Source organism: Ips typographus, linkage group LG6 (assembly GCF_016097725.1).
Source record: "Ips typographus isolate SLU linkage group LG6, UJ_Ityp_2.0, whole genome shotgun sequence".
NCBI classification, from domain to species: domain Eukaryota; kingdom Metazoa; phylum Arthropoda; class Insecta; order Coleoptera; family Curculionidae; genus Ips; species Ips typographus.
In genome coordinates, this window is record NC_138427.1 from 9,170,239 (window position 1) to 9,182,535 (window position 12,297).

Consider the following 12,297-nt stretch of genomic DNA (forward strand, 5'->3'; position numbering starts at 1 on the left):
AATTAGTCCGAACAAAATTAAATAATCCCACGAAACCAAGAAAACTAATCTTTAGGACTAAAACGTGTTTTCGAGTATAAGTAGTTTCAGCAACAACACTACATGTAAGCAGGTCGTGTTGACTTTGTCCCAGCTTGAATTAATGTACGGTGTTCTCTAAACTGGCTATTCAACGACATTTTGAGCAAAAAGCATTTTAGGTGTAATGCGGTTTCGTAATTAAAAAACCTAAACTGCGGCTCTGTGGGTGACAGGTAAAAGCCGACTAATGCTGCTCATTATATTCTTCTCATTAGCTCTCCACAGAAATACAGTGAGAGGGAGGTACAAAAGGTATCGTAATGTCTGCAATAGCACGTACGCCGTCCCGGCTGTTTTGATGGCGAATGACGGTAAAAGATAGAGGAAACATTAGGATTTTACATTAGCCTTAGGAGACAGGTGAGGATTCCCCTTGAGCCCCAATAAGGTTTAACTAGCTGTGTCTGGACCGTCTAACGCGTCAACGATTAATTCTCCACAACTTTCCAGAAGCAATTATTGCTCGTATATCGAAACTTATTAGGTTAAACAGGTTTAATTGCTTGGGCCCTATTGACGCGGCTAACGGGCTTAATTGATAGGATTTTACTTGAAAGTCTACAATTAATGTTAGCCGATTATGTAACACACATTAATTACGCGATCACGAAGCAATTTAACTTCGCTAATTAACTAACTAGGGTTTTGAATAAGGTTGCTTGCACATAAGGAGTTCAAGGAACTTGGAAATTGTCAGAGGTCTTCTGGCACGTTCAATAAGAGGGTTCTGCGGCTGATATTCGGCCGTAATTAAGGCTTAGCAAGTTCAGAATCTATTACTCAGTTGCACACGTATTGTTCCGGGGATGATACTTTGAGTGGTTCAACATAAATTTGAATTTCGACGAATGCAACGTTCGTGTCTTGTTAACAACCTGTTTATTCTCATCTCTTGCTAGTTTAAATTGAAAATGTAAAGAACCTTTCAGGGATACTCGAGGGTTTCACAATGTTGCAGGATTTCAGCTAATTGTGATCTCTGGATGCCAATAGATGGTTGTAAGTATACAAGTAGTGCAATTTAATGAAAAAGAAAAACAAGCCTTGCTTTTTTATTATTTTCGCATCACTTAAGGGTATATGATACGCATTTTGTTTTCCTCAGTAAAAATTTAATTTTGTTTTTATTTTTGTGTACATCCTTCACAGGATATGGGAGATAAGTGACGTTTAATTTTTATGCTTCGAGAAAATTAAATTTAACTTTTCACCAAAGACTACTAATACGACAATTTTTCCCCGTTTAAACTAATTTGTACAGGGTGTCTCAACTGAACGTGGAAAAAACGAAAAACAAAACTGCTACATTTACATAAGAATACTTGCTTAGATACAAAATACATATATTGATAACTGCACACTGGAACAGAACATGTTTATTAGTTTGGTGGTTTAAAATAACTCTTAATATATCGAATTGAACTGTTAACTGGTAGTAATTAATTGTCAGATGAAAGAATGTTGGTATGTAATGGTTGGTGTCCAAACAATGGAAGACTGGAAATAAACTAATTTAATTATCGTAGTCTATTCAACGTTGGTATATGTTTATTTATCCGAGGCATAGACTGTAAATTTGCAATTATTGACAAGGGCATTAATTTAGCCGACTCGATTATACTCGTTGATCTATAAACAATTGTATACATATAAATTCGATTTTGGTAGGAGTGAACTCGATTTATTGCCTGTAACAAGAGTTCGCGAGTTATCTATATTATGGAAAATTGATTTTGCCGAGGACAATGATTTTATAACGGGCAATAATTAACGCTAAATGAAACTTCATTTGGGAAATCTTTTTCCCGATTCGCCGGTTAATATATCACAGTGAAACGAAAATAATGGGTACGGCTAGTATATTAACAAGCCGACCAAACAAAAGTGGCCAATTTTTATCGAACTCCCGGTCAATGATTGATGACGTCCTTTCATTTCGCGGCCATCGGAACTCCATTTTTACTAAACAAATAAATTTTGATTTAAATTTACCTACCTCGGGGACGATCTCATTAATCACGCGTCTACACCGAACGGATTAGACGGTAAACGCAAAAATAACATTTCCCTCGTAAAACTCCACCTCATTAAGGGACATTTTTCTAACTCGGCAATTAACGGACTGCGATCCGAAACGGAGAAGCGGATCCTCCCCGAGGCCCATAATCTTACCCTTAATGGCATAATTAATAACTGAGCCTCCATTACGGGGTCATAACTTGAAATCCAGACGAACCATTTCGTTACGCCTTTGTTGCCATGTCGAAGAAACCGATTTTATGTCGTCAATGTCCTTGCACCAGGTAAGCAAATGACATCAAGTCTGATTTCCCTCCGGACAATAACTTATTGACGAGAACGAGACTCGAGTTCTTAAAGTTTCTACGTCGTTCCTGCCACCTCGTAGATAATATACGTAATTAGTTTTGTGTGTGTTCTCGTCTATTTTGTTGAAAACTGTTTTATTTTGAAATAAGATTAACAATTCTATGGTAAATGCGTTGCTGGGGTATGAGTAAGTTTGATAGCAAAATTTGAATTTTTGACATTACAGGGACAAGTCACTGTAACTTCGTTATACAAGAGTTTGATTAAAATAACTTTTACATTAGTAAGACACTTTGTTTATGTAGATTACGATTCTGTTAATAGTACTTTTATAGATTTGCAATTTTTTTGACTTTTTAAATATAACTTCTTCTTTTCTACATACGAATCATTATTTATTTTCCCCCATTAGAAAGGTTATTTTAATAACTCTTACTAACTTACTTTTTAATTTTACTATTGCCCAGTTTATACCTCCAAATTAACAATTAAACTGAAGTTTCTTTAAAGTTAAAATAATTTTCTTAAAGTTTAAGCTACACGTTTGTTTAATATATTACATGCTATACTACAAATTTACACTAAACTAATTTTAGCTTAAAACTTGACCAACCTTAAGTAAAATTTGCGTTAACTCTTCGTCACTTTTTGTTCTGATAAAATTTCACTTTTCTTAAAATATTTCAAGAGGGAACTTTTTTTTATTTGTTGTCACATTCCCTCTTTATGGTCTTACTTTCGTATCTCCGATTCCATTTTCTTCGCTTCATAAGGAATACACCAATTCAGACTAGTGCGGAAATCACAGTCAAAGAAAACATATCTTCTTTCATTGTTTATTATTTTTAATATTAGAAATAACAAAATAAGTAATAGAATACGTCAGTTAAAAACACATCTGTTATTTAATTTAACACAATTTCTAGTATAAACCGCATTCATTTATTCCTAGTTTACATATCCAACTCATTTTTTTATGTCATCTTTAGTTTATAATTCTTGTTTAAAATTATCAATCAACATTTATTTCTCATAAAAATTCAGATACGCGAATATCCTACTTATATATATATATATAATATTAATATTCCCGAAACATATTATAAAGTCATTTTAAAAGAAAAAAAAAGTAGGTTATGAAGAGGTAAAAATAAAAACTCCTATTCAAAAAGCGAGTTTAGTTTTTAACTCAAAAAATAGTAAATCTATAAAAGTACTATTCTAATCTCCCTAAAATAGTGTGTCAATATGTAATAGTTATTTTTGTTTTACTAGAAACTTGTCCAAAATTCAAAATTGTTGAAAATCAATCAGATTGAAAAAAAAAAACTTCAAAAACTTGCCAAGAGAAAAAAAAACTTGGAAGAAGCTCTGAAGAGGCTGGGAAACGTGTTCGACTGGTGGTGTCTGTCTCCAAGTTTGTATTTCCCCCAGTAATTCAGACATTTGGACCGAAACCTTTAAAGAGGCTGAGAGGGCGTTGTTTGGTTAGCAGATTTTTGGAAACAGCTTACGTTTGAGCTATTTTCCAAAAAGAAGAGGTTCGGGGAGTTTGTCCTTATCAGGAGATTTTCACTGATGTTTGGGCACTGAATTGACAGCAGAGGAGTATCCGACACACAGGCAAAGAAAAGATCTACTAGAGGTGATCTGCACTGTGGACTGTGAGTACCCATAAAGACTTTCAAGTTTCGCTTCTGGCAAGTAGAATATTATTAGGTTTAAGTTTTTTAAATAAGTTAGGGTAGAAGTTTGTCTACGTAACGGTTTAGAAATTTAGTCCGTAAAAATTTCTTGGCATCCCTTATTAAAACATGTCTAACGAACATTTGGATTTGATGAATTTTGAAAATTTATCTGAGGATCTAGGGGTAACCTTAGGGACCTCACCTTTGGACACGGGGGCAAAATTAAATCGGGGTTTTTTAAGGGATAACAGAATTCACGATAATAAGGTGCTTCTTAGAATTTGTACTTTTTTTTCAAAACCTCCAGGAGCATTATTTTTTATTTTTAAAAATACATTTCTACAGCAACTTTCAACTCAACTACTCACTCTGCCAAGTAGAGCCAAAAACACAAAAATTCTTTTGTCTTTCCAGCTAATATAACTCTTTATTTTAACAGTAATAGAATGACATTAAATCGAATTATACCTACATTTTTAAGACGATAAGGGTAGCATTCTGGACGGTTTGGCACTTGCGGTTTTACTTATTTTAAATAATCTTATATCTTCTTATTCTTTTCTTTCTGCCATCCTCAAGTATTCTGCTTTAATTTAACTAATCTCTCATAAAAACTGATCCGAGTAAAACATTTTATTTCTGATTCTGCTGCCTTATATATCCCAAGCAAAAATATGATCCCATAAAGATATCTCTCGTGACACAAGGTGCATAACACAACTTGGCCGTATTTGTGTTGTGCTCTGTTTATGCATCTATAAATCTTGTGCATTTCTCACTCTTGAAGTTTTTTATGTTGTGCTTACGTTACGTTGCATTGTGTCAATCTATAAATCCGGCTTTATGTTGGTGTTTTGAAACTTCAGCTCTCACTGAAGGTGACATTTTCGGACCTCGGAGCGCCAAGATAATAAGACCGAAAAGCACAGTTTGAAACTCGAAACTGCTCAAGCCTTGACAGTTTAAACTTTCCTTAACAGAGACGGCCGTCATTATTGGTTAGAAAGTTTTCACCTCTAATACGTTAGAGATATGATAATTCAGGATCAAAAACAGTGGTTGTAACTTGTAACTGTAAGATCTTTCCGTTGTTGCAGGGTACTGATAAACAGAAAGAAACTTAACTTCCAAAGGAAAGTCTCGGTTAAGCCAGACATTTTTTTCGGGGATGGCAGCTCAAATATGATTTAATAAGGGTGAATCTCTTACATAATCCGTAAGTTACACACACCTCGACCGTGTTATCGCGTGTGTTGTCTGTGACGTGTGCCGCGGGCGGATGACGTCATACCGCCAGAGTATCGATTTTTCGGGAGCAAGAGAGTGAAAACGACCCCGGCCCTAACCAGGTTCCCGAATTCGGCCTCCCAAAGGATATTTATGCGATCGGGGCCCGTCTTCAAATTAATAAGTCACAAGTCTCGAGGTCCGTGACGTGGGAGTGCGAGCACATGACAAATTGCCTTCACGTACTCCCGTTCTATAAATACGGGAGTCGGTAAAATGGGGGAGGGTGTATTATGCCCCGTCTATTCGTGACGGGTTAAATTATGAAGTAATTAGTCCTGCGAGTGATCCGTTTTGGTTGAAATAATGCCTCAAAATCGGACTAATCGCGACCGCCCTGACCCATTTTGGGTCCGTGGCCGGCTCGACCGCAAACCGCCAATTTTAACATTAACCAGAATAGAATAATCCGACCGATATTATTAAAGTTGTATTGAATACCAGCCTGAAATTCAATCAGATCGATGTTAATAGGAATGCTCTGCGTGCGGTCGCGAATATCAATTACGACCCTTTTGTACGCTCTCCCTACAACAAATGATTTTGGAACTTTTCACCTAAAATTAGCATTTTTTACTTCCAATTTATTACATCAAAATTGCTAAGGTTTCAGTGGGCACGCAAAGTCGTGCAACCTGGAATAAATCAAAACGTCAGTTTAGGTGCAAATACGCCAATACCTACATTTTCCAATAAAAATTTAAAAATCTTTATTTACTCTTAGCTCAAGTTTATCCAACTTAATCCTACTTTACGATATTTACTGAATTGCTAATATTCAATGTTGGATTCAGAACTTCTGAAACAATTTGGTTTTATAATTTGTTTGTACTTTATCAAACTGTTCATTCTTTTTATACAGCCCATACATAGAGTGTGTTCCAAATTATCATGCACTATTTGGTATTTATCATTGTCCCATCTATAGCATGATTGTTAATATAATCTACTTTCCTTCTGCGTTAGTTAATCTTTTCTTTCATGAATTTTGGTAATTTTTTTGCAAAGTCCCGTCAATCCCAGTTTCTTTTTCACGTCACTAACCGGAAAAACTCTAATAATCATTTTAAAAACTTTCTGTTCAAAGTAGTTGGTTTTGACATGAAAAAATAATTATTACTAAAGTAACAATATTTAAGGAGTAAAATAAATATCTTTAAATTACATAAAGAAATTTATTTAATGAAAAACAATGCTCAATTGCATTAAAATTTCGTAAACATTCTACACAAAGTGTTTGTCCTTTGATGATGACTAACATAATTTATAGTGGTATGATACCCATTTCTTCATATTGCGCTAAAATAAAAAATAGCAGCAGGTTTTCTTTTTTACTTAATTTTGTATAATGTAAACTAAAACACCCTCCCGATTAATCCATATTATGAAATTTCCTAATGTCCAACAGAAGAGAGAAGAGTTAATTAACTTCCTCCGCTTCCTCTATTAGCAAAAGTCACATGTATAAAAGACAAACCCTTGGAACTTGAATACGTATTCCAAAACGGTTGGTTAACCTATGAATAGTCACAGGTACGTGATATGCCAGAGCTAAACCGGTCACGTTCCAAAAAAGGTTGACTTGTATCGATCTGTCCGGGGGTATAGCATAAAGTTCCCCCGACAAATCTGCAAAATCCCGTTAACGATAAATTAGATTAAAACAACGCGACGACATCAGAGGGAGATAAGAACATCAAAAGCGTCCAACGTTAATCTTGGAGTAGTGTTAATCAAAAATATGTGCAATGAATCCAGTACAGAGTCACGGACGGTCGGGAACTGTACTAAAATTCGCGGTTTGTTGTACTATTGTTCAGACTGAAAAAAACTCATTTACAGGTTATACGAAATTTTCGTACAGTGGGGATGGTCTGCAGCAGCCCTGGGGGCGAATAACCGCACCCTCGACAAAACGGCCGGGCGGCAGTCTATCGATCGGCGGCATAATGACGACACTCCTACACTAGCCGTTGTCGAATTGTGCCTACAATCACAATGGGACGTCCTTTCGACGCAATTTGGGTTTATTTATGGATATTGATACAGTCTGAGACAGGATAATCCTTTATAGCTCAAAAATTAAGTCCCTATATTATAACAAAAACATTTTGGGACTAAATAATGAACCAGAGAGAATCACTAAAATAGAGCAGCAAATATACCACTCACAAAAATTAATTTGTTTCTTTTACTAACATAATTAACTTATATGTAGTTGTTTGCCAATTGCTCAGTAATGATTTTGAATCCTGAAAGATGGGATAAACCTCTCAGATGAAGAAATTTAAAAAAAGTATTTTGATGTGGCAGGTATGTAAAATTTTTTAGTTCAGAGATACAGAAGGTGTTTAATGGAAAAAGACAGATACTCAGTTTGCAAAAAACTTTTTAAATTAGGCAACACAAATTTAATGATATGTTCTTTGGTTGAGATGAGTTGCTAATTTTTTTTACTGGTTAAGATTTCTCACCCAATTGTTACCAACAAAATTCTGGAATAGTAATGGTTCTCCATTATCTCCAACATTAAGTAATATTTTTGTGGTACATTTTGAAGATAATAACATTAATTAATATAATTATCAACCAACCATTTGGTGGAGAAATATTGATAATGTTTTCTCAATATATCCATTCGGTGATGATCATCTCAACCAATTTTTAACACACATAAACTTACACGCACCTAAAGAGATTTTCTAGGTCTCAAAACTGAGCCTAAGTCAGTGTTAGGACGACTAGGTTAATGTTATTTTCAACTTAGTTGAAAATAGTGTGAAATTCTATTTTCCCAACAAACCTTTTTGATGCGGTGAGACGGAAATCCTAACCCGTAAAAACAAATTTAATGAGTTTCATGTCTTTTATTCTTATCTTAGAGAAGCTCTCTTACTGCATCAAAAATATCAATAAAGAACTACTCGCTTTATGTCTAACTTAACTAAAAAAGTATCAAATGCCAGTAGCTGGAGTAGTTAAAGCTGATTTTACCACTTAAAACCCAAATTAGGAGAGAATACTCTTGATATTCAATGATAATGAGAACTGTGACACTGTAACAGTTGTAACTGACAAGCGACTCTGCAAACAGGAAATCAAAATAGACCTCACATACATATTACGACAAATCGCATCATGTCAATAACACCACCGCATCCATGAATAACTAAATAAGGGCAGTCGCGGATGAATGTTCGACGGGTCCAACAATTTGCGGAATACTAAATAGGGCCGAAGGGTCGCACTAAATGTTACACGCGGGGCTACACAGAACAACCGGGGCCGGACTCTAGTTGCCCTTGTTTATAGATAAAGGACTGTTTGGATTCCGGCCTAATAGGGCGATCGATCGGTGTTAAATTAAAGGGCCGATTTCCGGTTTAAATAACGGCGGCAAACCGAACAAAATTAAAAGTCCTGGCTTTTCAAATGGGTTCTATAGTCTAGGCTTGCTTTTTTGTCCTCTAGTTGTATATCGTTTTGTGCTCGCGGACATGTTGACTGTGATTTATTACTGCCGATTACGACGCTGCCTTTCTTTGTTTAGTCATACAAAAAGGATGAAATTATTTTCTGGAAAACTTACTTGATGTAGGGTCAGAAAAAGCTTCGAGTTCCGCCGTAAACAACTCTGAAAAACAAAAACAATCGTAATTAAAAATTGAAAACAAATGCGAGCATATTAAATTTGACACTGACAAAAGACTGAACTGTTCAGCAATATTAAGCTGTAACCATCGTTTTCAAGCATGTTCCATGTACCAAGTTGTATATTTACCTACGACATCAGTGTAAATAGCTAATTACGCATAGTTTTCTGTTACGTAAGTTGTTGGTTGCTATTGGATATACATAGTATGTTAAAAGGCTGTAAAAAGGGCACAGTTTTAAGATCGGTCAAAAACTAACTGTTCTAATGCTGGAGAAAATTGATTAAAGTAGATGGAGATCATCGCGTAGTGCATTGCTTATATAGTTTTAAGTAAAAATTCCGGTTTGTCTAGAATATCATCTGCAATAGGAAACACATCAAGTAATACTACCAAAAGTATTACTTCTAATACTAATAATAATTCAACTGAGGTGTATCATAGCAATAATATAACACTTGCCTAAGTTTCAGCAAGCAATAAAACAGATACGCCATTTGTTCTTAATAACTGTAATATCACCATAAATCATTATTTTAAGAACAGTACTGGGACTCCGTATGATATAAGTAGAATAAAATTCTATTTATGTCACACGGAGTACCAGTGCAGCACTAACAATTAGATAACATGGTTTTTATGAAAAAGAAGTATTCTAAATTATATGCGAAAAGCCAGGACATTACACTTGGTCGTAGGTAAAGTATAGTACGTCACACGTGCTCTAAGGCATTTTACGCACTCGTGGAATTACACACTCGCCGTACGCGGCTTGGTGCGTAACTTTTTCCATATCGTGCGTAAAATGCCTCTTACAGCACTAGTTACGTATTATACTATTAGACTTATCAATATATTATGATTTGTAAGTTGACCCGTTAATTTAAATAAAAACAAGGGATTGCAAGTAATGATGAAACCATACTGACTTCCATTAGCAACTATTTCAACAATTTTAGATTGTTTAGTCGATTTTTATAAACTTTGACCTTTTAGTAGGTATTCCCATAAAAAAGGATGTAAACCTAGTGGTTTTGTTAAGTTTTCAATGTTAAGTATAAAGAACAAGAACTTACATCAGTCAATCAATCACACACTAATCAACTTAAACTTAAAAACCGTTCAAAGCAAGACACTAATAAGCAATCAAGCCAACTGTTTAAACTGAAAATACAAATTCTAATATGTATTGAAAATATCAGCGACGACACAAACAGAGTTTGTAAAGCTTTAAAAAGCAACAGTAAATAACGGTTAAATCGAATCGTATATACGATCTTACTCTGCGATTCTCTTTCAATGAACCAAACTGTTTCTTAACGTGTGATGTAACTTGGCCTCAGGTTATAGTAACTAGATGGCAGGTGCAATTTATTTCATCGTTATTGTTACGTTTCGTGAATGTCTAGTCTAGATAATCAATGAACTTGATTCAAAATACATATGAAAGGTATGCTAAGTAGTGCATGTAGCCCAATTAAATACCAACAGTACACGATCTATGCTATTTTATTGTTAATGAAATGTTTTAAGATAACAGATTATAATGTAAGCTGATATTGATATAAGCTGACTCAGCAGTTTATATTTTCTAAAAGGTCACTCAAAGAACTACATTCTGCGTATTTAAATACTGTAAAAAAATTGTGTACAATTTGTTGTTTGCACCTGATATATTTAATTCAAATATTCCTGATTTTAACTATAAGAGAAACATCCAAACAATTTTATAAGTGAAAGGCAATATAAAATTTTTATTATATTTTAAAAAAAACTCGATAGGCAAAACAAGAACATTTTGTTTAAAGCAAAAACTGCCTGACATTCCTCGATCAAAACTGAAACAGCAAATCCCAATGCGACGGAGCAATTTAAAATTGAAATTGGCTGATGCATTTCAAACATAACTGGCGAGTTAGCGCGTACAGATCCGTATTGTTTATTTAATGGCACGTTTTAATCAACGATTTTAAAACGAACGTGCCAAAAATCCATCCGACATATATTCGACTAATTAAAATCATCCAGAAGTGCGCAAAATGCTGCACAATTTGCTTTTTGATTGCGCTGTTTAATACACGATCAACTAATAGCTGTAAACGTGAAACGCCACCCAGCAAAGTTTACTTAATTGATTTTTGTTAATTGTCAAATTACAAACAGAAGAAGAACTTGCAGAAATTTTAGTTGACAGTAGACAGACAGGACTCATCAAGATTGGTAAAAAAAAAGCAGCAAGCTGAAACAAACTACGACATTCTTGATGAGTGTCAATCCAATTCAAGAGGACAACCTTAAGTAGTTTGTTGAACTTGTTTGACAACCCCTTTAACAAAATATAAAAACAAAAACTAAACCACCACATCTTATTACGCGAAATTGTACTCTTAACTTAACTAATAAATATTTTGCTATTGAAGCTAAAAATTGTAAAGTATACTTGAACCAACTGTATTAGATTTCATTGTGAAATTTAGCTTCGTTAATAAAATGGCTTCATTCATTCTGCCACGAATGACGATGGTCCGCTTCTGCGTTCAATTACACCAACTCGACACGACAAGAAATCAAGAAAACGGTGTCAAGTTTAAGGATATCGCTTCTCTTAGTTAGAATAAGGGGAAGACTGGAAGCCGAGGACATTCAAACCGGATCTATTTTAGGAGCCCGAAAATGAGAACTGCCTGGGCAAGCAAAGTTAATCCCACTTAAAGTCGCTAAAATGGACGCCTTCGCGTTACACATCGCCTTACTCGATGTCATCTATAAAGAAAACATTGTCGATCTTGACCCGATTTCCCAAATTATTTTTTCTTTGTTCGTCTTCCAACCGGCTGGCGTGGGACGTTAATACTGTTTATTAATAAGTCAAACAGAAATTCCAAACGGTTTTATTTGTACGCATTTTAATGTAGATTTAAGGATAATTACGAGTAAACAATCGAAATCTAACATACAGCTTGATCGATAGAACTGCTGCGGTTGCAAACCAATATGGCGCATAGCAAAAAGGGGGAGAGGCAAAAGCCCCAAATCCATGAAAAGAGCCTACAATCGTTAAAAACACACATTGTAGGCACAAAGCGGTAACCCAGTTTATCAAAGCGGGAACAATAAAATCTGTTGCTAAATGTCATTAGCGTACAACAATGACGAAATTAATGTAATTTGCATTCAATGAACGAAGGACAAATGAAGCGTACATGCCTATTAGGCACACTAAAAGGCTCGTTAAGTTCAGAGACTGCGTAAAAAGCTAA

General features: G+C 34.9%; 1 protein-coding gene across 5 annotated transcripts in view; it reads right to left on the minus strand.

Moving 5' to 3' along the window:
* The window catches only part of tutl (immunoglobulin superfamily member turtle), a 47,234-nt gene that overhangs the window by 28,383 nt on the left and 6,554 nt on the right, over positions 1 to 12,297 (minus strand). For all 5 annotated transcript variants that reach the window (XM_081981139.1, XM_081981140.1, XM_081981136.1 and 2 more), the window contains exon 2: positions 8,974 to 9,018. The gene's annotated coding sequence lies outside the window, so the exon portion shown is untranslated. The remainder of the gene's footprint in view (positions 1 to 8,973; positions 9,019 to 12,297) is intronic.